This window comes from Gadus chalcogrammus, chromosome 9 (genome assembly GCF_026213295.1).
Source record: "Gadus chalcogrammus isolate NIFS_2021 chromosome 9, NIFS_Gcha_1.0, whole genome shotgun sequence".
Taxonomy (NCBI): domain Eukaryota; kingdom Metazoa; phylum Chordata; class Actinopteri; order Gadiformes; family Gadidae; genus Gadus; species Gadus chalcogrammus.
Genome location: NC_079420.1, coordinates 26218778 through 26246277, shown reverse-complemented (window position 1 = coordinate 26246277; position 27500 = coordinate 26218778). Strand labels below are relative to the sequence as shown.

General features: G+C 46.0%; 1 protein-coding gene and 1 pseudogene across 2 annotated transcripts in view; both read right to left on the bottom strand.

Moving 5' to 3' along the window:
• Positions 1-13601, bottom strand: part of LOC130388567 (protein inscuteable homolog) — a 67786-nt gene extending 54185 nt beyond the window's left edge. Inside the window, exon 1 of one of the 2 annotated variants that reach the window (XM_056597924.1) lies at positions 13526-13601. The gene's annotated coding sequence lies outside the window, so the exon portion shown is untranslated. Of the gene's footprint in view, positions 1-7486; positions 7557-13525 lie in introns of those variants that run through there. The other variant, XM_056597926.1, reaches the window with a different exon arrangement.
• The window catches only part of LOC130388568 (protein inscuteable homolog), a 53844-nt pseudogene that overhangs the window by 4018 nt on the left and 22326 nt on the right, over positions 1-27500 (bottom strand).

Here is a 27500-nt window from a genome sequence, read left to right as displayed (position 1 = left end):
TTCTGACAGACATGGAAGAGGCCTGATTATATATTTTACTGTGACTACTATTCAGCTCAACTTAAATAGAGGAATTAAACGTGTTTGAAGAGCAAAGCACTTAGAAAAAGGGAACAATCTAAACCAAGCCTTGTCACAAGAGACTAAATGTAACCTCTTGAAGTATCTACACAAACAAGTATATGTAAAATGTACTATTTGATATACATATAAGTGTAACTTAGGGACTAGTCTGACAGAGTAATGTTTTTATATAAACTAGAGCCGTATAAATAAATATAGTAAAATAACAACTTAATTGTACTAGTTTAATCTGAAGTAGCGTAGACGGTTTGCTTGAATCACACCAGGAAATCTACACAGAAAATGTCTTCATTCATTTCTGTTCATTGTGAACAAGGTTGGAGAACATAAAAGGAGTTGTGGGGAAAATAAAGTCGAACCGTTTGCATTTAAATAATTTATTACAAATAGTAGGATCTCACTATAGATTTAGAGAATTGTAAAATAATATTTATTAAGTCTAAATCTAATAATGTTATTGAATATTTCAGTACAAAATCTATTAACAGAAAATACACAGAAAAGAAAAAGAAAATATAACGTTAAAATATAGTTCGAGTGTCTTAGCATGAAACATAGCTCACTGATGCCACCATGGGGCTTAAAGCACAAATGGCCACCTCTGAAATAACTCATGTGTGATAAACGTGGTGGATGATCCTTGTGGATGAGGCAATTGCGCTGTGATCTTTCCACTTTAAATTAATTAAAACAAACCTTTCTCTTGAAGAACTTCAGGTGCCGTCTGCCCCAAAACAGAAAGGTTTGCCAAGATGGTCACCACCTTATGGATGATAAAAAAATTACTAATAGTGTGATCAATAATATAAGACATTATAACTATCAAACTAAATAAAAAAATTATAATGATCAGAATTGTGCCCGTCTATCTTGTCTTCTTATTGTCCCCGCCAACTTTTTTTTATCTCCTTCCCATCGATCTATCTTTCCCTTTCCCTCAATCTCCCTCCCTCCCTCCTTCCCTCCCTCCCTCCTTCCCTCCCTCCCTCCTTCCCTCCTCCCATTCTCCGCTCCCTCCCCTCCCACCTGGTCCAGTAGGGTCCCCTCCCACCTGGTCCAGTAGGGTCCCCTCCCACCTGCTCCAGTAGGGTCCCCTCCCACCTGGTCCATTAGGGTCCCCTCCCACCTGGTCCATAGGGTCCCCTCCCACCTGGTCCAGTAGGGTCCACCTGGTCCAGTAGGGTCCCCTCCCACCTGGTCCAGGAGGGTCCACCTGGTCCAGTAGGGTCCCCTCCCACCTGGTCAAGTAGGGTCCACCTGGTCCAGTAGGGTCCCCTCCCACCTGGTCCAGTAGGGTCCCCTCGCACCTGGTCCAGTAGGGTCCCCTCCCACCTGGTCCAGTAGGGTCCCCTCCCACCTGGTCCAGCAGGGTCCCCTCCCACCTGGTCCAGTAGGGTCCACCTGGTCTAGTAGGGTCCCCTCCCACCTGGTCCCGTAGGGTCCCCTCCCACCTGGTCTAGTAGGGTCCCCTCCCACCTGGTCTTTGGAGTAGGGCGTGTCCACACGCTGCCGGTCGCTGCAGGCCCCCAGCAGGATCTGCACGGCGTTGAGCTGCAGCAGGATCTCACAGGCCATGCTGTCGAAGAAGGTGATGTTGGCGAGGGCGGCCGACGCCAGCAGGAACACCTCGCCACAGGATGCCGTTGCACACAGCTCTGAGAACAAACATTTGTTATCTAAACACAGGCAGCACCTACCAAGCTTCCCATGTGCTCATTATTGAAGCATTCAACATTGGTAATGTCTACGGAGATGGAGTAGTCCGTCCAAGGCGGTCAATCTATGGCCAAGTTCATGTCCTGCTACATTTTGTCATGTCCTGGTGCATTATATCTCTATGCGTCATGCATTGTGATGTTGTGTCATGTCACGGTGCATCATGTGATGTGATGTTGTGTCATGTCACGGTGCATCATGTCATGTGATGTTGTGTCATGTCACGGTGCATCATGTCATGTGATGGTGCATCATGTCATGTCACGGTGCATCATGTCATGTCACGTTGCATTATGTCATGTCACGTGATGGTGTGTCATGTCACGGTGCGTCATGTCATGTCACGGTGCGATATGTCATGTCACGATGCGTCATGTCATGTGATGGTGTGTCATGTCACGGTGCGTCATGTCATGTCACGGTGCGATATGTCATGTGATGTGTCATGTGATGGTGCATCATATCATGTCACGGTGCGTCATGTCATTTCACGGTGCGATGTCATGTGACCTTGCGTCATGTCATGTGATAGTGTGTCATGTCACGGTGCGTCATGTCATGTCACGGTGCAATATGTCATGTCACGGTGCGTCATGTTATGTGATGGTGTGTCATGTCACGGGGCGTCATGTCATGTCACAGTGCGATACGTCATGTGATGGTGTGTCATGTCACGGTGCGTCATGTCATGTCACGGTGCGATATGTCATGTCACGGTGCGTCATGTTATGTGATGGTGTGTCATGTCACGGTGCGTCATGTCATGTCACAGTGCCATACGTCATGTGATGGTGTGTCATGTCACGGTGCGTCATGTCATGTCACGGTGCAATATGTTATGTCAGGGTGTGTCACGTCATGTCACGGTGCGATATGTCATGTCAGGGTGCGTCATGTCATGTGATGGTGTGTCATGTCATGTTGCATCATGTCATGTCACAGTGCATCATGTCATGTGATGGTGTGTCATGTCACGTTGCATCATGTCATGTCACAGTGCGTCATGTCATGTGATGGTGCATCATGTCATGTGATGGTGCGTCATGTCATGTGAAGGTGTGAAATGTCACGGTGCATCCTGTCATCTGATGGTGTGTCATGTCACGTTGCATCATGTCATGTTACAGTGCGTCATGTCATGTGATGGTGCATCATGTCATGTGATGGTGTGTCATGTCATGCGAAGGTGTGAAATTTCACGGTGCATCCTGTCATGTGATGGCTGATGTTCCGTACTGATGAGTGCGGTGACGATGTCATGCATGCTCTCCAGGAAACTGGCCAGGTGCTGGGTGGAGGTGTGGTGGGGGGGGTGATCTGAGCCACGACTGCTGCTGCCTCCGCCCTCGCCGCCTCATCGCTGTTCTCCTCTGTCAGGATGTCAGCCAGGCACAAGATTCCATCCACCTGAACACACACAGAAGACACAATGTTACTGTGTGTGTGTGGTGTGTTTGTGTGTGTTTATCTTTGAATTTATGTGCGTTTGCGTGTGCGCACCTGTGTTTTTTGTGTGTGCGTGTGCGTGCGTGCGTGTCTGTGTGTGTGTTCGTGCGTGGGTGGGTGTGTGTGTGTGTGTGTGTGTGTGAGTGAGGTCCTGCAGGTGTGTGAGCATGTAGGATGCATAAGTGTGCATCACTTGGTGCAATTTAATTTCAAGAACATACATATGGGTTACTCATGCAAACAGCTGTCACCGTGGGACATTTGTATCGGCTCGTTTTTATGACCAATTCTACTTTCTGTTGCGTGATGAGTGTCTGAATCTCCACATACTTAACCCTGAATAAGTGTTCCATGTAGTGCCAATTCAAACATGGCCCAATAGTGTCCCCATCCTGCCCTGTTCCATGTGTGGAACCTGTGATTCTACTTCTATTCAACTCTTCCCTGTTTCTGCCCGGATCTCAATCGTCTTCTTGCCTGTATTAGTTTCAGTCCTTGTTGTTCACATGTGTTCGTCTTCCTGTTTTCTTTACTGTTGGTCTGTATTCCAACAGGAAATTGATCCGCTTTGAGGAGCTTTTAATCCTGGAGTTCCCCCTGTTCCCCAAACCTGAACCATTTGAGCAGAAGGTCTAGTGTATGGATCCAAAAAAAAAACAATACCATAACTATTTAACAGTACAATGGTGTAGGCCTACAACAACATGGAAGCACATATTCCACCTGATTACTGTAGAGCACAGCGCTTCAGAGAAGCTGATACAGGCCTGTACCTACAGACCCTGAGACAGGCCTGGACCTACAGACCCTGAGACAGGCCTGGACCTACGGACCCTGAGACAGGCCTGGACCTACAGACCCTGAGACAGGCCTGGACCTACAGACCCTGAGACAGGCCTGGACCTACAGACCCTGAGACAGGCCTGGACCTACAGACCCTGAGACAGGCCTGGACCTACAGACAATGAGACAGGCCTGGACCTACAGCCCCTGAGACAGGCCTGGACCTACAGACCCTGAGACAGGCCTGGACCTACAGACCCTGAGACAGGCCTGGACCTATAGACCCTGAGACAGGCTTGGTCGTGGTCTGGTCATACCTGCTCCACTGACTCTGACCAGAAGGTGGGTTAAGAGACTTCAGCGCCACATTAATCCTTGCGGGTTGAACACAAGGCACTCTGATATGATGGCTCCCCCCTCCTCTCCAATTTATCACATTGATTCAGTCTCTTTAGGCTGGATCCAGTCATAGCCCCCACACCACATCCTACATGTATCATGTGTGAACTGTTCAAGATGAAAGAGCTGGAAAACCAACCCATATAATGTCTCTGATTGGTTGACATCACAGACATATAACGCATATAAAACATTGAGTGTGCTGGCCTCGGGGTGTTCTGGATCTCAGCAGGATAGTTGGTGATACATACAGCGCAGGAGATGTTAGGCGCGGTGGTCGGCACTAGAGGGCAGCGTTGCCCAACCAGACTCTAACGGCGCTGCTCTGCAGAGCCGCGGAGCTACACGGTCTGAACGCAGAAAACCGTCACATCTCTTACAATGTACAACGTAGTGTTAGCATCTATGTAGTGGTAACATCCATGTGCTTTTAACATGAATGTGTAGGTCCACAATGTAGCCCTTTTGATTCAGCTAAAATTATAAAGTGTGTATTAACAAAATAATAGATCCGTTGTTTAGCAAAGGTCAGGTGAGAGGACAATGGTCGTTTGAACGATGGTTTATCGTCACAGTAGGCTGAACAACAATAACACAATTAAACAACTTTATAGGCTGGTCTCTCCTCAGCACCACAGCGTCAGCTTCAGGACCGTCTCCCTGTTCCTGTCTCTCTACAGCACCACAGCGTCAGCTTCAGGACCGTCTCCCTGTTCCTGTCTCTCTACAGCACCACAGCGTCAGCTTCAGGACTGTCTCCCTGTTCCTGTCTCCCCTCAGCACCACAGCGTCAGCTTCAGGACCGTCTCCCTGTTCCTGTCTTTCCTCAGCACCACAGCGTCAGCTTCAGGACCGTCTCCCTGTTCCTGTCTCCGTCAGCAGGGGAGCGACCTGCTGACGTGAAACCATCCACTCTCCCCCCTTCAGCCCAACCTACACACTCCAGCACCCTGTCAGAAACTCCTCCAACCTTCTCGCTTACAATCTCTTCTCTTTCTCAGCGTTGTGAATCTATTTGTCTTTCTCCAACTTTTGTCGCGTCACAGAGGAATAGTGACGGATATTCAGTTCCTTCTCTTGTTCTCACTTTTACCATCGACAATGAGAACATCAAGTGACTATTTCATCTGTTCATTAACATGTGTCTGTTCTGCTGAGTCCAAGTGTCTCACAGTCAATAATGATAGCTTCTCAAAGCATGAGATAGAGAAGGAGAAAATCTTTGTCATGCTTGACGACGTGTTTAAATAATTAGGCCGATATTGTTGATTATTCATTAAATAGGCAAATTAATATTGATATTTGCAATGCTTGATTTTTACCCACAAGACTGCAATACATTTTGCAAAAGGCCGATATTATTCATATTAGAATGAAATGAAATGCAAGATAAACCAACTTTATTACATGTATAAAGTACAAAGTACCAGTCCTAACAGTACCACTCCCAACAATACCAGTCCTGACAGTACCAGTCCCAAGAGTACCAGTCCCAACAGTACCAGTCCTAACAGTACCAGTCCTGTAATCATCAGCCTAACAGTACCAGTCCTAACAGCACAGTCCTAACAGTACCAGTCCTAACAGTACAGTCCTAACAGTACCAGTCAGAACAGTACCAGTCTTAACAGTACCAGTCCTAACAGTACCAGTCCCAACAGTACCAGTCCTAACAGTACCAGTCCTAACAGTACCAATCCCAACAGTACCAGTCCTAACAATACCAGTCCTAACAGTACCAGTGTGATGTCCAGCCTAACAGTACAAGTCCTAACAGTACCAGTCCTAGCAGTACCATTCCTAACAGTACCAGCCCTAACAGTGCCAGCGCTAACAGTACCAGTCCCAAGAGTACCAGTCCTAACAGTACCAGTCTTAACAGTACCAGTCCTACAGTACCAGTCCTAACAGTACCGCTCCCAGTAGAGCCGCTCCGCTCAGAGCCGCTCGCAGTAGAGCCGCTCCGCTCAGAGCCGCTCGCAGTGGAGCCGCTCGCAGTGGAGCCGCTCCACAGCGGAGCTGCTCCCAGTAGAGCCGCTCCCAGTAGAGCCGCTCGCAGTAGAGCCGCTCGCAGTAGAGCCGCTCGCAGTAGAGCCGCTTGGCTCAGAGCCGCTCCGCTAAGAGCCGCTCCGCTCAGAGCCGCTCCGCTTAGAGCCGCTCCGCTCAGAACCGCTCGCAGTGGAGCCGCTCCGCTCAGAGCCGCTCGCAGTGGAGCCGCTCCACAGCAGAGCCGCTCCGCTAAGAGCCGCTCCGCTCAGAGCCGCTCCACAGCAGAGCCGCTCCGCTCAGAGCCACTCCGCTCAGAGCCGCTCCATAGCAGAGCCGCTCCCAGTAGAGCCGCTCCCAGTAGAGCCGCTCCGCTCAGAGCCGCTCCCAGTAGAGCCGCTCCGCTCAGAGCCGCTCCGCTCAGAGCTGCTCCACAGCAGAGCCGCTCCGCTCAGAGCCGCTCCGCTCAGAGCCGCTCGCAGTAGAGCCGCTCCGCTCAGAGCCGCTCCACAGCAGAGCCGCTCGCAGTAGAGCCGCTCCGCTCAGAGCCGCTCCGCAGCAGAGCCAGGTGTGTTCTCAAGGATGAGCGAGCGCCGGTGAGCGGCTCACAACACACCTTCCTGACGGCCCCTCCTGGGAACGCCGGGCTAAATCCAGCCCCACTTTTTAGGGGGAGTGGGGTGGGGGGGGGGGTTTATCCACTTGGATAATTGGCAGCGTTTCAAATGCTATTCACCAACCAAAACACAACCGCTGGACCGTGGAGCAGCAGTGGGGATATTTCTGTCAATCTGTAATGACGCAATTGCCTTCATTGTGTGTGTGTGTGTATGTGTGTGTATATATATATATATATACATATGTATGTGTGTGTGTGTGTGTGTGTGTGTATATATATACATATATATGTATGTGTGTGTGTGTGTGTGTGTGTGTGTGTGTGTGTGTTTGTGCATGCCTGCGTGTGTGTGTGCCTGCTGCGTGTGTGTGCCTGTGTGTGAGTGTGTGTGTGTTTGTGCGTGTCTGCGTGTGTGTGTGTGCCTGTGTGTGAGTGTGTGTGCAGAAGCTCCACCTTGTCCAGTTGTTTGATGCCCTCTTCCACGCAGCAGATGGACGCCACAGTCCTCAGGGCGTGGGCGTACAGGTCGCTGAAGCAGTCCTGGCGACAGATCTTGAACAAGGCCACCACCGCTCCCTCCTGAGGAACAGAGCAGAGCTTCAGGATCACAACAGCGTCTGGATCTACAGGTAGAAGGCTGTTGGTGTATCTGAGATTGAACAATCATGAAATAATGCATAACAGTCACAAGAGTTAAAGTAGTTCTGAACTGGTGGTCTCATAAACACACATCAGATGATCACATGTGTCATTTGTGAGGCCAGGTTCAGTATGTTTCCTGTTCCTCATGGCCTGGTCCGCACATTTTAGGTTTCCATGTCAACAGGGTGTGGTTTGAGTTGTTTCAGCCAGCTTGTGGTAAAATGACATGAATATTGTGTCCCTCCCAACGTGAACTTTGTCCTAGTCATGGTGGTTGGACAGCTAGATACCTGGTTTGATTGGCCCAGAGGTTAAAAGAGGAGCTGCTTCCAACATTACAGGGTCCACACCCACAGCCTTCTGAGAAGATACACTACAGGTTGAAGGGTCATGAAAGGTTGCACTCATCACAGTGGATCAAAGCCATTGCTAATGCTTCTCTAACCAGGAGTGTAATGCAGGAAGACAGACATCGTTCGGATAGGCTTCAGACCGCCTGGGACCGATTGGATGGTTTTAGCCTTCACGAGAGCAGAAATAGGTACCAAATGAGTTATGCAAAGTGTATTAATCCAATTTCTTAATTTCTTACCTTTTTAATAAAGAAAATATACGTATTCTTTAGATAAGCGACAAGCAATCTAATCTAGGATTAGGCAGCTTTCTGACAGCCTGGATCCCATCAACTCTCTGATTAGATCATAATATAAAAAGCTGTTGGCTGACAACGGGCTACATTCCCAAACATTACGAGTCTAAACATCCCACCAATAGGAACAGAAATTGCTTTGACCACAGACCCTACCGAGCCCAGTTGACAGACTATGGAGTAGTTATGAGGTTCTTCACACGCAGCGTGGCATCAGAATAAAATGCCCACAAGAAAACCGTGTGGCGTGTTTCTCCAGTCCACTCTGGGGCTCATTGAGGTAAATCACACACAGTATTATATTACGCCAGCATGGTGGGCCAAATTGCACAATTCAAAGAGGTCCCAGGAAGTCCAGCGGAATGCTGGATAGAAGATGAGCAGGGGAATTACCAACTGACCCGGCAGCTCGTCACGTGGAGGCCAAATTGGGCAGCTATCGAAGGATTTGCGTCACAGTCCATGTCGTCAGACGACAAAAAACAGAACATTTCTACTAATATTTTATTGGTGGAAAACACTCAGGAACATAAGAAAGGGAAATGAATAATGTCCCAGCGGTTCTTTCATTTTGTGTGAAAAAAACCAAACAAGAACTGCCCGCCGCAGCTCATGGCTCAGACAGACGCCATCTGCAAACAAAACACTTGCAGCAGCAGGTATTGAATCCCATTTACTGTGTGATGCCGCGAAATGATGTGGAGGAAGGCGCAGGCTGTAACTATGGCCATTATCCTAACAAGCTCCAGTGTCGTCAGGAGAGTGGAGTGGCTGTTCACCGTGCCCTTGGAGCTCATCGCCCCCCCTGAGATCCCCTGTAGCCGACACCGTCAGGTAGCCAGCGCTGTGCACCACATACACCACCACTGACAGAGTGCCCATTTCCCTCAGGACCAACCAGTTGAACAAAATTTTTGTTTTTCTATGATGCAAATTTGGTGGTTGGCAGTGGAGGAGAATGCGGCTGAAATGATAGTTTGTCCGTTTGGTGATGAGGTTTTTTATAATCTGTCAGATCTGAGGCTTGCTGGGTGGGGTTACCAGGTAAAGGTTTGGAGAGGTTAGGCCACAGGGGTGCATTTAGCAGAGCGAGCACATTTATCCTTAGTCGGTTTGTCAAAAATTCAGGAAAAGCTTAATTAGAAAGAGAAATAAGATAACACCATGAAGTGTGTGTGTGTGTGTGTGTGTGTGTGTGTGTGTGTGTGTGTGTGTGTGTGTGTGTGTGTGTGTGTGTGTGTGTGTGTGTGTGTGTGTGTGTGTGTGTGTGTGTGTGTGTGTGTGTGTGTGTGTGAGTGAGTGTGCGTGTTCTTCAGTTCTGCTTTATTAATTTCAGTATGAATGTATTAAATCATCTACTATCTATGAGGGGCCGCCTGGGACAGAATTCATACTTGGTCTTACACACACTATTATACTCTCTCACATACACTATTATACTCTCTCACATATACTATTATACTCTCTCACATACACTTATACTCCCTCACATACACTACTATTCTCTCTCACATACACTACTATTCTCTCTCACATACACTACTCTACTCTCTCACATACACGACTATACACTCTCATACTTACATGTAAAAGGAGTTTAATAGTTTGAATGAAACGGAAGTGAGTTTGAATGAAACGGAAGTGAGTTTGAATGAAACGGACGTGGGTTTGAATGAAACGGAAGTGAGTTTGATTCCTCGGTTCCTGATGGGGTGGGCCGCCTGTCAATCATAGTGGCACTGGCTGGCCCACATTGGTCCCTATGTGGCTCTGCGCCCGCCGCCTATATATCTAGTGGGCTTGCTGCTTTGAAAGTAAAGCTAGCACCACCAACTCAACTACTACTCCCACCAAAGCGTTGGTGACGACCAACCCTTTTTCAGTTCAGAGATCGAAACGCCATAGTGGTTTGGATACCAAGTGATGATAAGCGGGAGTATTTATACATCTAGAACGTTCGTATTTAAGCGGGAATCATTTTCATTTGCTCTACATGCCACCAATCTAACCACTAATCACGTGTAGCATGCTTTAAACAAAACCCAAAAAGTTTTTGAAATCGTCACATAAACAACTAATCGACAAGACGAGGGATAAATGACAAGGGATATATCTCTTGTCGTTTATCCCTCTATTCCCCACTATTCACGGAGCCTGAGTGAATAATTGTTAATTAAATAGTCTAGATAGATAGATAGCCTAGTCAAGTCTTTATTAATACCAAACTACACAAATCGTCGGGAATCCATTTAGGTGGTTCGGCCCACAAAGGACAGTAGCCTACAAGACCACACAGAACAAGTCTGACTGGACACACACACAATACATCGCATTAAAACTAGACAAGCGTTGATAGATAGATAGATAGATAGATAGACAGATAGGCCTAGATAGATAGATATGTTCCGTTATTTGCCTTGCGGAGCCAACCAGTCCCGTGCACGTATGCAAATTAGCCATGTGCGCCAATGTCTATTTGTTTTGAGTGCGACGAATGAGTGCAGATCATGATTTGCTGATGCAGATCAGTGAAACATATTTTAACTAGCCTACTACAGCACGCAGGGGTTTTTGTTCTCGGTTGTAATCCTACATTTTAGGAGTGTTTTTATATTGGGGGGAATCACTGTCCTACTTGTTGTCGAAGCACTTTATCCAACAAGCTAAACCGTCTCGGCAATATGGCCAAAGTGTATGGGAGTTCACTCTTTGATATGGCTGTCTGTACTAAAAGCATACGTCTCCTTTAAATGCGTCTGCATAATTGAATTGTATTTCATGAGCGACTTGCGACCAAAGCGAACAGAAATATTCGCAGCGAAACTTTGTGAGTGACCAAAGCGTCTGGTCGCTCCTGGTGTGGACGTACGGTTAAAAAGGAACAATTAAATCAAGCAGCAGAAACAACCGTGGCAAAAAGATGTCAATGGTATTTCTTCTTATTTACTTTATTTTCCACGGTCACTTTTTGTTTGTGGAGGTAAATGGTAATGAGGAAACCCTTCCGTTTCATTCAAACGCACTTCCGTTTCATTCAAACTCACTTCCGTTTCATTCAAACTCACTTCCGTTTCATTCAAACTCTCTTACACATACTACTATACTCTCTTACATACACTACTATACTCTCTTACACATACTACTATACTCTCTTACATACACTACTATACTCTCTTACACATACTACTATCCTCTCTTACACACACTACACTCTCTTACATACACTACTATACTCTCTTACATACACTACTATACTCTCTTACATACACTACTATACTCTCTTACATACACTAATACTCTCTTACACATACTACTATACTCTCTTACATACACTACTATACTCTCTTACACTACTATACTCTCTTACACATACTACTATACTCTACATACACTACTATACTCTCACATACACTACTATACTCTCTTACATACACTACTATACTCTCTTACATACACTACTATACTCTCTCACATACACGACTATACACTCTCATACTTACATGTAAAAGGAGTTTAATAGTGTGTATGAGTATAGTGGTGTATATGTGAGATTATAATAGTGTGTGTAAGACCAAGTATGAATTCTGTCCCAGGCGGCCCCCCATAACTATCCCGTAATATAACATCATTTGTTTTTTTCTAAGAATAACCGGTCCAAATGGTCCGTAGTAAGTAGTGTTTGTGTGCGCGCGTATGCGTGTGTGCGTTTCCTGGGTGCAACAGTCTTCTGTTCATACAGGTTAAGCAAATTTATTGATAACATTTACAACTTTTATACGTCCGAGAAGGGTTAAAACATCTCATAGGAATTAATCTGATTCATCTCAGCGTTATTTTATTTTTTTAACAATCATAAAAACCAAGTCCTGAACAATGAACCAATCTGATTCTAAAAAAATATTGATTCATTCAATCAAATATTGGTATATGTACAATTATATATGAAAATGAATATTGCTGTTGCTACAGGCTCTGAAAAGCTCTTCATGCCCATGCCTTCATTCTGCTCATCAAGTATTGTGATCAAATAAATTAGCTAATCATTTTCCATTTATACCAGCCTATTTGATTTTACAGCTTTGTTTAAACACATTCTGTAATTCAGTTTAATGTCATGCATTTCATGCAGCATTTTAGTTGGACAGCCATTTCTCATGGCTTCAGTGATTTTTGTTGCTTCCGTTCTTTATGTTTAAAGGTGTAATTGGGACATTACAGATCCACCACATTATTGTGAGTAGACTGAGGATGATTCTGCTGATCATGACCATGGTTAGGTGAGCCAGGTCATCATGGCGGAAGGGGGTTGGTGGAGCTGTGTAATAAAGGGTCGGAATACTGAGAGATCTTTACCCCCAATGGTTTTGACAGCCCAGATCCTCAGACAAGGGAGGCTTGTGTATGTGCGTGTGTGTTACTTTTATTATTGTGTTATAACTTATTCATCATCATCATTGTATTATAGTGTAATGTGTGTTTCATTTCTAAGTACGATAAGCAATGTGCGTGTGTGTGTGAGTGTTTGTGTGTGGTGAGTGACTGGTGTGTGTGTATGTGTGTGTGTGCGCGTGTGTTTGTGTGCATGTGTGTGTGTGCGTGTGTGGTGTGTGTGTGTGTGTGTGTGTGTGTGTGTGTGTGTTGTGTGTGTGTGTGTGTGTGTGTGTGTGTTTTGTGCATGTGTGTGTGTGTGTGTGTGTGTCAGCTGGCACGGTGCATTTGTGTCTTTGTGTCTTTCTGTCCATGTGTTAGCCATCAGAACTAGTCTAATCAAGCGTCCAGGATTTGAGCGGAGAGCTAATGGCGGTTTGAGACTTCCTGTCTGGGCTGTGATGTGTTATCTGTAGATAGAGAGTTGTACAGATACAAGATAAAAGGTGTAATGGTTTAAAAAGCTCAAATGATCAATAAAGAGCGACAGGGAAATAAGGTCGTTGGGATTGTAACATTTTAGCTTACAGTAAATCACTGATGCCTCATCAGTCCAATCTGAGCCTGTCCAGCTGAAAGCCCTGGGTTCAGCCGACCAGCTGCATGCTGGGACAAGTAAAGGTTCCGGATATCAGAGTACCAGGAGGAAGATGATGAGGTGTCTACCTTTATGCATTCTGGTGTTTGTTCTGTGACCACTTGTGGCATAACAAATGTGCTCATTTCTTTACGTTTCAAAGTGCATGCTTGGACTTGTAGGAATGTAGTGTCACCTTGGCGATGATGCTGCACAGCTGTGGTCCGTCCTGAGTCAGGGACAGCAGGTTACTGATGGCGCTGCTGATAGTGGTACACGCTGTCCGACGACTCCACCTGTTTGATCAACACCTGGCACATGGTTTGAAGTAAGATTTGAAGGCGAGGCATGTTGTATTTCATAAGCACTCATCAACACAAATGACATTCAACGTGACTCGCATGGGACAATACCTGGATTTCATTGGCCAGTGCCATGTCAATCATGTTGCTGAACGAATACGCTGACGTTAGTGAGAATCTCATGGATAGCTTCTCTCATGGACTGGAGGAAGAACTCGTCGTCGGTGTGCAGGCACCTGCGCTGGCCAGCAGAGCAGAGGGTGTACAGAGTCTCATTCATGAAACCTCCTTCTAGCAGTACGACATGCTGTGTTCCTCAAGCCTGTACCTCTCTGTGATGTTGGTGAGCTCCATGCACTTTTCTAGTAGACTTTTTTCATACTGCAACAGAAAGGGTAAAATGGAGCAAATTAATACATTTTCCAGAATGCGCTGCATCTGCAAGGGAAAGATCAGTACATCTCCTTACAATCAGATGGGATATCAATGTTCTCCCAATTTGGGTGATTACGTTACACTCACATTAACCACCCTTGTTACTAATGTTACGTATTTTAAGAATCTAAGCTTCCCTCACTTGTCCACTAGGAAGTAGGACCAAACATATAAGCTGCGTTACCCTCACATAGCCACAAGGGGAGCATGACGTTATTGAAGGCTGCTCCCTCTTCACCTTTAATTAAGTGAAGAAGCCGAAGCCATAACGTCACCCCGGCCACGCCCACTAGGCCACGCCCACTGCATAGGCCACACCCACTTGACGTCCTGTACGGAGGACGTAGAGTGAACAGGCCAGAGTTCAATAGGTAGACGGCGCAGAGAGCCCCCGGGCCTAAGCCCGGGGGCTTGAAGTAGATCACGGTATTTTCCTCTCCACGTGTTAGATACAATTCCTTCCGTAGTCTCCATTTACCATACCGAAACATGCCGACTTTATAACAAATAAAGTGAGTTAAAGTAAAGCAACCCGGGATTGGACAACTTTCTTCGAGAATATGCAACACTAATGTGAGTGTTTTTAGGGTTAGTATTGGCCTGATCTGAGCCTATTGGATTGACAAAATCCCCAACCCCCCCCCCCCCAGCTACCTTCTGCATCTCAGGGGGCGTGTTCCGCGCCGCCCCGTACTCCTGCACCAGCGAGCGCACGTGGCAGTTGGCGCGCACGGCCGTGCTGTGCACCCTCTGCCAGCGGCCCTTCTCCAGCCTCTGGAACATCTTGCCCAGCTCGGTGCTGACCACCAGGGCGCGGCGCAGCAGCGACTGCAGGTTGTTCCGGGTCACCACGTGCTCGCCGCCCGCCCCCAGCGCGGACGCCACGATCAGCTCCCCTGGTGGCCGCCCTCCTCCTCCGCTCCGATGTGCTTGGCCTGCAGCACGCACATGCACTCCACCTCCGTCATGTGGCGCAGGTCCTCCATCCACCGCTGCACCGAGTCCACCTGGAGGGCCTTGACTCTGCTGCTCACCGCCCGAAGACACACAGCAGGGAAACATGTCTTACGATCGTTGAGCTCCTCTCCCCCTGTCTGTCCGTCTGTCTGTCCCATACCTCCCTGCTTCTCTGTCTGTCAGTCTATCTGTCAGTATCCACAATGATGACTGCACGTCGCTCCATCTGTCTTTCTCTCTACAGCTGTAAGTGTTAACATTTCTGCTGCTAAATAAAGACTCCATACAACTTCCAATGTAATTACATGCTCAGATTGAGTGGAAGTAACTCAAAGTAATAATTTCAAAATGTCAATTGTTCGTGATGGCCAAAACAGAGAGTCACAAGAGATCTCACACTGACTCTGTCTCTGAACACGCAGTGAGGCTGACTCTGTCTCTGAACACGCCACCCAGTGAGGCTGACTCTGTCTCTTATCACCCAGTGAGGCTGACTCTGTCTTATCACCCAGAGGGGCTGACTCTGTCTCTTATCACCCAGTGAGGCTGACTCTGTCTTATCACCCAGTGAGGCTGACTCTGTCTCTTATCACCCAGTGAGGCTGACTCTGTCTCTTATCACCCAGTGAGGCTGACTCTGTCTCTTATCACCCAGTGAGGCTGACTCTCTCTTATCACCCAGTGAGGCTGACTCTGTCTCTTATCACCCAGTGAGGCTGACTCTGTCTCTTATCACCCAGTGAGGCTGACTCTGTCTCGTATCACCCAGTGAGGCTGACTCTGTCTCTTATCACCCAGTGAGGCTGACTCTCTCTTAACACCCAGTGAGGCTGACTCTCTTAACACGCCACCCAGTGAGGCTGGGCGTCAATGAGCCAGCGGCCGTTCATCGATGAATCACTGGCCCTTAGATCAATGATGCATGGAGGTCGATCATGGACCAATAACCGCTGCCGTTCAGCTCGTTAGCTAGAGAGCCTTCCTCCGCCACATGATCTCACTGCCAACACACCCCCCCCCCCCCCCCTTCCTCCTCCTGACCCCTGACCTGGTGTGAGTCAGAGTCCTCCAGAGGAAGATAACATACTATATAGAGCACGATAATATACTATATAGAGCACGATAATATACTATATATAGTTAGATAATATACTAGATAGAGCGCGATAATATTATATATTGAGCACGATAATATACTATATAGAGGAAGATAACATACTATATAGAGCACGATAATATACTATATAGAGCACGATAATATACTATATAGAGGGAGATAACATACTATATGGAGCACGATAATATACTATATAGAGCACGATAATATACTATATAGAGGAAGATAATATACTAGATATAGTAAGATAGTATACTAGATATAGTTCGATAATGTAAGATAATACACTAGATATAGTTAGATAATATACTAGATATGGTAAGATAATATACTAGATATAGTTAGATAATATACTAGATATAGTTAGATAATATACTAGATATAGTTAGATAATATACTAGATATAGTAAGACAATATACTAGATATAGTTAGATAATATACTAGATATAGTTAGATAATATACTAGATATAGTTAGATAATATACTAGATATAGTAAGATAATATACTAGATATAGTTAGATAATATACTAGATATAGTTAGATAATATACTAGATATAGTTAGATAATATACTAGATATAGTAAGACAATATACTAGATATAGTTAGATAATATACTAGATAGATATAGTTAGATAATATACTTGATATAGTTAGATAATATAGTATATAGAGTCAGGCTCATGCAAACAGTCAAAACATTGTTACATTTGTATATGATTGTAAATGAGTATCTCTCAAGAATAAACTAGAGGTTTGAAACACTGGTATAGTAGATAGAAAGTACAGAACAGAGAGTAGAGCACGTTGACTATATAGAGAGAGAATATAGATAGTATAGAGTAGAGTCTAGAGTCTCAAACATAGAGACGAGCACAGGCCAGGCCAGGGATGACAAACTAACAAGCCTCATCCCACACACTGAATGCTGACACTACAGATGTCCGTGTGCATGGGGAGAACCTGGGGAATCACATCTCAGTCTCCTGGTCCACTCAACAGTCCAAGGTGGGTGGTGGAGGGGAGACGGGGGAAGTCCCTGTCTGCCTCTTCCATCGACCCAGGGCAGCCGATACCACACCATCTCACTGCAGCCTCCTTCAGGAGCCTGGGTCTTTCATCTCCTCCCAAAGCTGATCTAACCCGAGTGGGCCTTTGTAGAGGCTCCAAGTAGGGCTGGTTTGTTCTGAGACAACGCAGCCCCTGACTGTGATGACACGAGGCAATTGATGTGGACCAAGGAGGTCGCAAAAGGGCGACAAAACACGAGGCATGATTCACGCACACTCCTTAAGGAATGTGCAGAACATACACACATACCATTTATATGTGATTGTATGTAAATGTAAGAGTTTAAATGGTGTGTTTTGTGTAGTCATAGTAAATGGTGTGTTTTAAGTGTGGTCATTTATTAGTTAATTAGAACAATTAGATGAAAAAAATTGAAATTAGCAGATACTCTCCTGACTAACAAAAAATTGTGATCATCCGTCGTTCATCAAATACTAAGTTTCCAGGAGGGAGAGGGGAGAAGACTATGAAGGCATCTCAACTGCATTATTTTGATTTCACTGTTACCATTCACAAATAAAGAAAAAATAATGTTTTGTCTCTCTCCCTCCCGTTCATCATAACATGGTCAGACCAATGCCCAGATATATACTCAAACAGAAACAATCCAAGCCATTAGAATTGGGAAGTAGCCAATTCCAAACCATTCCCCTGTAATGGCGACACAACAACAACACGTGGCTGGTTTCAGCGCCACCAAGCTCTCACCTTTCGGCAGGAGGCTAGACGCTGAGCGTGTGTGTGTGTGTGGTGGTGGGCAGGATGTGTGTGTGGTATTAATATGTTTGTTTTCCAAAGCGAGGCAGTCCTCTTCACTGTGCTGAGGATGACTCATATCTGTGTGGCCGCCGCTCACTCACATTACACCGGTGGCCATTACACAGAGGGGGGACGAAGAGGACCACCCTGCTCCACTCCACCTGGGGGGCTGGGGAGCAGCGGGGGGAGTCACGAGCAGGCCTTCCTCGACCATCTGCCCCTCCTCCTCCAACTCCTGGAGGAGGTGGTAGCATTGAGGGTGGAGACGAGGGGGGGTGTAGCAGCCGGGGCGAGACATTGACAGCCTCAGTTACAAACCAGATGAACCTGATCTCCCGGAGGTCAGATCTCATTGGATGAACAACCTTTGGAGCCTCTATTGAATTCTTAAACAAAACTAAAAACAGCGTCTTTGCTTTTTACTTGGTTTTGAAATGATTGCTCAATACTGTAATAAATGTTTAAGTGATGTTGTTTGGATCACTGCCATTATGTCTCCATGTTATGTTTCTCCAGAGGGAATTTAGTTTATTTCAGGGTGATTCAAATAAATAACTGAAGCTTATAGTGAGTGGAGTTGAATCCCAACGAGTGGTGGTGAAAGAAAAAAGCAACCACTGGAAGATGAAGAGGATGGCTTCAGCGACAACATGAAGAGGAAGGTGAGGAATTTCTGAGTTTCTATAACTCCAACACAACTCCCAGGAAGAGGTAGATAGACACTCATCCACATGAACAGTATTTCCCCTTTCAACTGGTTGATGATATAGGATGTTTCTCAGTGAAGCAAGTGAAAAAAAACAGTTTGAACCTCTAATCTGGCCTAGCGTGGATTGAGCCCCACATGGCCTCGCCTCTCTGCAGGACCATACCAACCCACGCCGTTCTACAGAATCACATGACGGCATTGCGATCACTGGGGAACAAACTGCGTTGTTCGCTCTAACTACTCTCCAATGTGGCAGGCCGTGTGAATGTAGTCCGATAGGTCAATTGGACCACAGGGAGCCTGCGGCCATAATTCTCTTTTGAGAAGTGTTGTGCAACAAAACAACATGTGTAATCCTCTTGTGTTATTGCATCTTGTGTATCCATGATTGTGTATTCGGAAGAGCAGCCATGTTGGGAATGCTGCACTCACAAGCCTCTTTTACACAATCTTCCCAGTTAATTACTGGGATAACCTTTCAGGCAGTGCAGGTAGTTTTCACCTTTCACACATAGAGCTACTTTCTTCAACATCGCCATCTGGCCCCCTTTCACAAATGGCAATACCAGAAGAAACACAAGAAAAGATGTGCAATGGGAACATCAAGAGAGGAGCAGGGAGGAGTAGAGAGGAACAGAGAGGAGGAGAGAGGAACAGAGAGGAGGAGAGAGGAGCAGAGTGGAGGAGAGAGGAGGAGAGATGAGGAGAGAGGAGGAGAGAGGAGTAGAGAGGAGCAGAGAGGAGGAGAGAGGAGGAGAGAGGAGGAGAGAGGAGCAGAGAGGAGCAGAGAGGAGGAGAGAGGAGGAGAGAGGAGCAGAGAGGAGGAGAGAGGAGCAGAGAGGAGGAGAGAGGAGCAGAGAGGAGCAGAGTGGAGCAGAGAGGAGAGAGGAGGAGAGAGGAGCAGAGAGGAGGAGAGAGGAGGAGAGAGGAGCAGAGAGGAGGAGCGAGGAGGAGAGGGGAGCAGAGAGGAGGAGAGAGGAGGAGGAGAGAGGAGGAGAGGGGAGCAGAGAGGAGGAGAGAGGAGAAGAGAGGAGCAGAGAGGAGAGAAGGAGGAGAGAGGAGGAGAGGGGAGCAGAGAGGAGAGAGGAGGAGAGGGGAGGAGAGAGGAGGAGAGAGGAGGAGAGAGGAGAGGAGAGGAGCAGAGAGTAGCAGAGAGGAGCAGAGAGGAGGAGAGAGGGGGAGAGAGGAGGAGAGAGGAGGAGAGAGGAGGAGAGAGGAGCAGAGAGGAGCAGAGAGGAGGAGAGGGGAGCAGAGAGGAGCAGAGAGGAGCAGAGAGGAGCAGAGAGGAGCACCTCACTTATCTCAGAATCCGTCCAGATTCATGCCATTCTTGAAAGAGGGGGCTGATTAAAAGAATAAGTTGTATATCATTATCAATCACCCGTTAAAATGGGCAGCTGTGGATTCAAATACATGGTCTGTAGTCTCCCTCCACATCTAAGCATCTTGCGTCAATCGGATATCCCTCTCCCGAAACTGTTAGTGCTTTTATTCACACCACGGCCGTAACGGCACTGATCCGGAAATGCTACGTGGTCTTGAGCAGGCAAATTGCCGGTGCAGATTTCCCAGAACATCGATCCCTGTACCCATTCACACATGCAGGCAATGTTGACATTACAGGGAAAGACTTCATGTGAGAAAGAGGCTCTAATCAAATGAGGATAAAACCAACAGAGCAACACAAATTGTGGTTTTTTGTAGCGTTCTAACAAAGCATAAGTGTGTTTCTGTACATGCGGAGGGAGGGCCACATAAGCTTTGGGGCTACGCTTCATAACGCCGGACACAGAGGAATCCTTACGCAGCTGTCAGGACTCGTCATCATGCTGTTGTGTTGCAGGTTGATTTAACAGATGTTTATCAAAGGTAAAAGGACGCTTTAACCAATTTAAAGTTTAGCCAATATCTATACGGAAAGCATTTCACATTGATCACAGACCATCAACCCCTTGTGTCGATATTTAACCCTCAAAAGTGTTTTCCAGCAATGGCAGCGGCACGCTTACAACGATGGGCTCTGTTTCTAAGTGCTGTCACCTACACCATTGAATTTAAAGGGACAAAACTGTACGGAAACGCTCATGGACTTTCACGCCTCCCACTTGAGCCACACCCGCTGGGGAACATGACTGATCCAGCTGACACGTTCCACTTGACCCAACTAGAGTCGCTTCCTGTCACAAGAGCTCAGATACAAAAGGAGACCAACAGAGATCCCTCAGTATCCAAGGTATATGAGTTGACGTTGAATGGATGGCCAACTCATGGCTACCTCCTGCTACCTGAGTACTCCAGCCGTCATGACCAGCTATCGGTGTGTCAAGGCTGTGTCATGTGGGGCAAGTGTGTCATTGTGCCACCGAAGCTGCGTTCAAGAGTGCTGGAGTCACTGCACGAAGGGCATCTCGGTGTAGTAAAGACGAAAAGCCTTGCTAGAAGCTACGTCTAGTGGCCTGGCATAGGCAGTCAAGTTGAAAGCCTCACTAAGACCTGTAGTGGGTGCCAGCAGATACAGCACCCCTCCACTCATGGGAGTGGCCCACTACTCCATGGCAATGTATTCACTTTGACAATGCAGGACCCTTTATGGAACGGATGTTCCTCATTGTGGTGGATGCCCACTCAAAGTGGCCCGAAGTATTCACAGTGAAACAGGCCACATCTGCTTATACTGTGGACATGCTACGAACACTCTTCTCACGCACGGGTTTGCCTCAACAACTGGTGAGTGACAATGCAAGCATGGTAGGGCCTGACATGGTCTGGCGCAGGCATGTTGACCAGCTACAGGAGGCAACGGCTCGCAGTACCACGGCTAAGGAATTAATGGCACGTGAAGACTCGGAGGCTGCTTCTACAGCACCAGTGGACTTTGCTGGACCTGGTTCTCTACCCAGACGTTACCCTGAGAGAAATCGCAGAGGACCTCAGAGACTTGATTTGTAGTCATGACTGACTACCACCCCTTTGTTGTTGTTGTAATCAAGTGATGTTTATTTGAGGATTGATTAAGTGTCTTATTTCTGTTATAGTTATAGTTATTTAACACAGTACTTACCTTGTGATGTTTACAGGTTACAGCAAAGCTTGAAGGGAGGAATTGTTATGTATGTGGTATACCCACATAACGAAGGCACTACTTTTTGTTGCATGCGTTACCTGGGTGCTATGTGTGCGCAGTGTTTATGTTTTCAAGAATGTCGAGCAGTAAAGCTATGTTGACTCTAGCTCCTGATTTAGACATCCTTATTATGGTTATTAAGGAAGTTAATATATAACAAACATTTAGCATTGTCTCTGTCCCTTTACTCCTACTCAAAGAAGAAACTCTCCAACTCTCCCAGGCTCTCCAAGCTCATGGCACCAAGACTCAAGAAATACTTCCAGGGCAGAGCAGTTAAGTGCAGGCTGCCATTCAGCCGCCACGGTGGAGCAGTAGCTAATTAGGGTTCAGGTGTGCAACGTAGGTCAGGGCCCAGGTCAGACCACAGCTGCTTTTAATTCATTAATGTGCTAGTTGTGATCTAATGCAACGGTCTTGCCCATTTATTTTTCTGCTCTGCATGAAAGCAACTTCAGGATGGCTGAGCAGGGCCCAGTGCAGAGTGTATGACAGGTCCAGCAGTGCAGCAGAGCGCAATAGAGTGACAGTTAACTAGTGGCATGTGGCGTTACAATCACAAGGTGCACGCAGTGACAACGCCACATTAAAATGTATACGGGAGCTGTATACAGTCTCTGTCCCACCCTGTTACCATCGTAAAACATTATAAAGACAATTGTTTACCGAATTAGATGAAGATGCATAAATGCACAAATGCAGTAAGATGCTAAATAAGTTCTATGTTTCTGCCAGGCACATGACATTTATTGTGTTTTTGTTGTGCTTCCTAGAAGTTTATGTTCACCATTGCTATGCCAAAGACCCTTCCGAAAGTCAATTTTAAGTAAAAAATTGTTTCACAAGATACTCAAATTACTACAAATGAATACCACTGTTGGGGCTATTTTTTGATTTGTATTGTGTTACCATTAGGGGCACTGTACCTGTCATGGTGATTTCTTGATGTTTCTTCAGTGTTAGGTATGCACCATGGGGAGCACATGTTTTTTTTTATGTCTCCATTTTCATTGAATAATCGTCAATAGATTACATTAAATAACACAGCAGCTCAGAAAACTAAACCACATCACGACAATGATTCAAACAACATGCAGCCTCCGTGGTTTCATAGCAACCACTGCGGCAAACAATATAGAACTTTGAATTCAATTGCAAACTAAACAATTAGAAAAATATAAAGCACCCTTATCACTAGAAATATTTTCAAAATGTTTGAAAAATATCTTGAAAAATTGCGTTTTTCACTTCAAGTCATTCATATTGTTTTGCAGACAGATACATGACATCTTGCTTGTTTCTTCGACCGAACTGGACCAGTGTGTTGTTTTGAGCTGGATTGATAAATGATAGATTCTATCGTTTAGGTTAGAGAACATGCTGTGGAAAGCCTTGTCAAAGGTCTCTTTGTGTTTGTGTCTTCATTCCCCTTTGGGGAGAAATACTCCCCAACCACTCCATGCAGAGGTCAATTGCTGGGTCAGCCATGTTCAGTGGCGAACTTAGGCCCCGTTCACACGAAGTCGAAACGGGCGAAACCGTTACGGTTTCGATCTATCGGGTTTCGGAGTATCTCCGTAAAGACGAAGCCAAGCGAAACCGGGTAGATCTGTAGAAATGCTGTAGTACACATTCCAGGCCCATAAGGGGCGCTGCTTCTAGTACAGAAATCCAGAAGAAATGAAATAAGAAGAAGAGGCGAGCATGCGCATAAAGGCTGCCCTTATGCGCATGCTCGCATGTGATTTCTGAGACTCCGCGGGCTTAAGAGCCATTGGCTAGGAGGTGGAGGGGTGGGGCGATGACGTCATGGTTTGCGGTTTCAGTCGGTTTCAGCCGTACACACGAATCCAAAACGAAACCGGGTAGATTTGAAACCACCTCCGAGGGTGGTTTCAGAAGTTTGCGGTTTCGGTCAGCGGATTCGCCGGCTTCGTGTGTACGGAAGGCCGAACCGTACAAGACCTTTGCGGTTTCGCCATGAAATCGGCTTCGTGTGAACGGGGCCTTAGCCCTTTGGGGGCTCCAGGCGAACAGTCATTTGGGGGCCCCTGCATCTACCGGTCTCAGTACCTTATATCGCATAATGAGATACTCCATACAAGGGATGAACAAAAGTCACTATCCTTCTTTCATGCAAATGTTAATTATCTATTTACAAATTGAGAATAACATACAAAACAATAAGATTAGTTATGTTGACACATTACACTGACTGTTAACCATAAGTCCTCATTTATCTGAGGGTTTCCAGTAGCTCACAGCAGCTATCTGCTGTGAGCTACTGGAAACCACTACTGGAAACCCACTGATAGCTGCGTCCAGCTATCACTATATTTCCTGTGCTCTTCAGACCTTTCATGGTTGATTAGATGCATTGCAAGGTTATTCTAGTCTTTAAATCCTTCCTCACTCAGTTGTTTTTGTTTTCCAGAAGGCAACAACAAAAGCAAAAAACACGGTCTGCACTTTCACTGTAGACTAACCAAGACCTGTTCACCCTCTCACCATTTTTCATTACTATGTAATACTGTAGTATGCTTTTGTGAATCTGCGGCCCTTGGGCCAGAGTGCTGGGTCATCCACAAGAATATGTGTGCACCTGCCCAAGACACAGCAGCTTGGGCCAGAGTGCTGGGTCATCCACAGGAATATGTGTCTCGCAGTCATTGTTATCGTTATTGTCATCAATTTCAATAACCAAAGTGGAAGAAGGAGAGTGAGTATATTGAGTGAGTGAGTGAATATTCACTACCAGTTGTGCATCATCTCCGTCAGTTTGTTGACACACGTCATTAGCATCACTGCTGGCTGAGCCAGAGCCACTTGGAATGAAAGGAGCAGTAACGTGACAGCAAACGACGTTGACGGCTTCTCTTGATCCGCCGATGGTCCCGCTGCCACTGCGGTGGCTGTAAAACAGCTGGATAGCTTTGGCAGCTTTGAAAGAAAGTCCTGCCTTTGGTCTTTCTTTTTATGTGACCCGCTTTCGTACGATCGCTTCATGTTTCACTCGATTTATGTCTCACTCGATTTCTCTCTCTCTCTCTCTTACCGCTTACTGTTTTGAATTTCACATAATTTCCGCATACGCATGATGAGCGTGATGCGCGTAACATGGAATAGTCCATGTAGTGCAGACTGAAGGGGGGTGCACACGGAAAGATAGTCAAAACATGAGTAATAATTAGACATCCCGATGCTACTATTGTGGAGAGATTTTTATAAAAATAATAAATATGGGGACAAAATATATGCATTGGGGCCCTCTTGACCAGATCAATATTGTAAATAAGAAACTGTTCCTAATGTTTTATCGGGAAAAATAAAGGTAAAAAAATAAATAAAATAAAAAAATTTAAAAAAAATTGGGGGCCCCAAAAACCTTCTATGGGGCCCGGGGCTCCAGGCAAATGCCTGGTTTGCCTAATAGTAGATTTACAGAGAAGGGGAGCATGAAGCTGCATGGCCCCTATTTTTGTATCCTCTCTGCTAGCATCTTTCTACTGTGTATGCTTTCAATTAGGTTAGCAGAGAAGGCTAGACCAGTGTGGGATTTTTGCATTAAACGGGATACAAATAAGGAGAGCTAGAGGGATAGCGTGAGAGAGAGAGTTTGGATTGAATGGCATTCAGAAAAGCCAAAGAAAGCCAATGAGCACAGATTGGAAATAATATAAGTGTTTATATTCCTGTCATCACAATGATCAATCGACGTGGATGAAGTCAGTGTGGTCATGTGGCCAATCTGAACCCATGTGCTCTCTTCTCAACTGACCATTGTGTCCATCTGCTGAAGGAGAACACAACAAAAATACTCTTGTTCCTCCTGACTCATGAACAAGAATTGGCCTTCATAAAAAGGAGTCTGCAGCCCTAGCATTCCTAAGAGGCCAAAACCGCTGGCCTGTATTTGGTCATTGTGCTTCATCATCGAGTAGAATAGTGTGTGAAACACCAGCTTGGGTGTCGATCAAACCAAAAACCTTTGCACGCTGTAACTTCACTGCCTTTTAATCAAAGCCACAAGCAAAGCCTGCACCTTTTTAGTGTTGCAAAGCAACCATGGAATGCACTCTTTTGGAGTTTAAGGCGATTTCCTTGGTGGAACTTGAAAGGGTGATAAAGGCCTCAAAGCCAACAACTTGTATGTTGGATCCGCTCCCTTCTAGGGTTCTTAAGGAACTTTTTCCAACGGTGGGGCCTGTTATCCTCTTGCTTATGAATCTTTCGTTTTCAACAGGAATTGTTCCTTCCAATTTCAAGGCTGCGGTGTTAAAACCGCTACTCAAAAAGCCTGGCCTAGATCCTGAATTAGTCAGGAACTATCGGCCTATATCGAATCTGCCCTTCTTGTCTAAGGTACAGGAAAGGATTGTAGCAAAGCAAATGGTTGACTATTTGACGAGGAATAATCTCTTCGAACCATTCCAGTCGGGGTTCAGGAATTTCCACTCAACTGAAACTGCTATTACAAGAGTTGTAAATGACATCCTTCTTGCTTTGGATAAAAACACAAGCACAATGCTTGTGATGTTGGATCTGAGCGCTGCGTTTGATACGATTGACCATAGCACTCTTCTTCACCGTCTTGAACACTATGTTGGTTTCGGGGGTATGGCTCTTGGTTGGCTTGAATCGTACCTCACAGATAGAACCCAATTTGTGCTTCATGAGGGTGCAGAATCGAAGCATTGTAAATTGCGCTTTGGCGTACCACAAGGGTCGGTTCTTGGTCCATTGCTTTTTGCAATTTATATGCTTCCCCTCGGTGACGTTATTCGCGGCTTCGGAATTAGTTTCCATTGCTATGCGGATGACACCCAGCTCTACATTCCTGTAGATTCCGGGGATTCTGCCCAGATTCAAAAGGTTGAGTCCTGTTTGGCTGCTGTGAAGGGCTGGATGTCACAAAACTTCCTACAGCTTAATACTGGGAAGACAGAGCTGATGATTATCGGCTCGAAGCGAGACCGGGAAAAGTTTGAGGATGTCTCTCTGTGGTTGGATGGCTTCGCCATCCCACAGAGTGCATCCGTCAGAAATCTTGGTGTCTTGTTTGACCCTCAACTATGCTTTGATCAGCATATAAGAAGTATAACTAGAATTGCCTTTTTCCATTTGAGAAACATTGCAAGAATCAGATCAATGTTATCTGTAGTGGATGCAGAGACACTGATTCATGCGTTTGTCTCGTCAAGACTGGACTATTGCAATGCACTGTTCTCGGGATTACCGAACTCTACTACAAAGAGTCTACAGCTGGTACACAATGCGGCAGCTAGATTGCTGACCAGAACGAGAAAGTTTGATCATATTACACCTATTCTCGCCTCTTTACATTGGTTACCAATAACTTTCAGATCAGACTTTAAGGTGCTATTGCTAACCTATAAAGCCTTGCATGGACTATCTCCATTGTACCTGAAGGACCTGATTATTCCTTATAGTCCTTCTCGGTCTCTCCGGTCTTCGGGAGCCGGCCTTCTTTCATTGCCGAAGGTTAAAAAGAAATCGGCTGGACAGAGAGCATTTGCCTATCGAGCCCCCTTTTTATGGAATAGGCTGCCATCAGCGATCAGGGAAGCTGACTCTGTGGAGCTATTCAAAGGGAAGCTCAAAACGCACCTCTACAATCTTGCATTTGGAGTGTGAAAACAACAGATGCGTAGTGAAGACTACTCTGTTTGCTTGTGC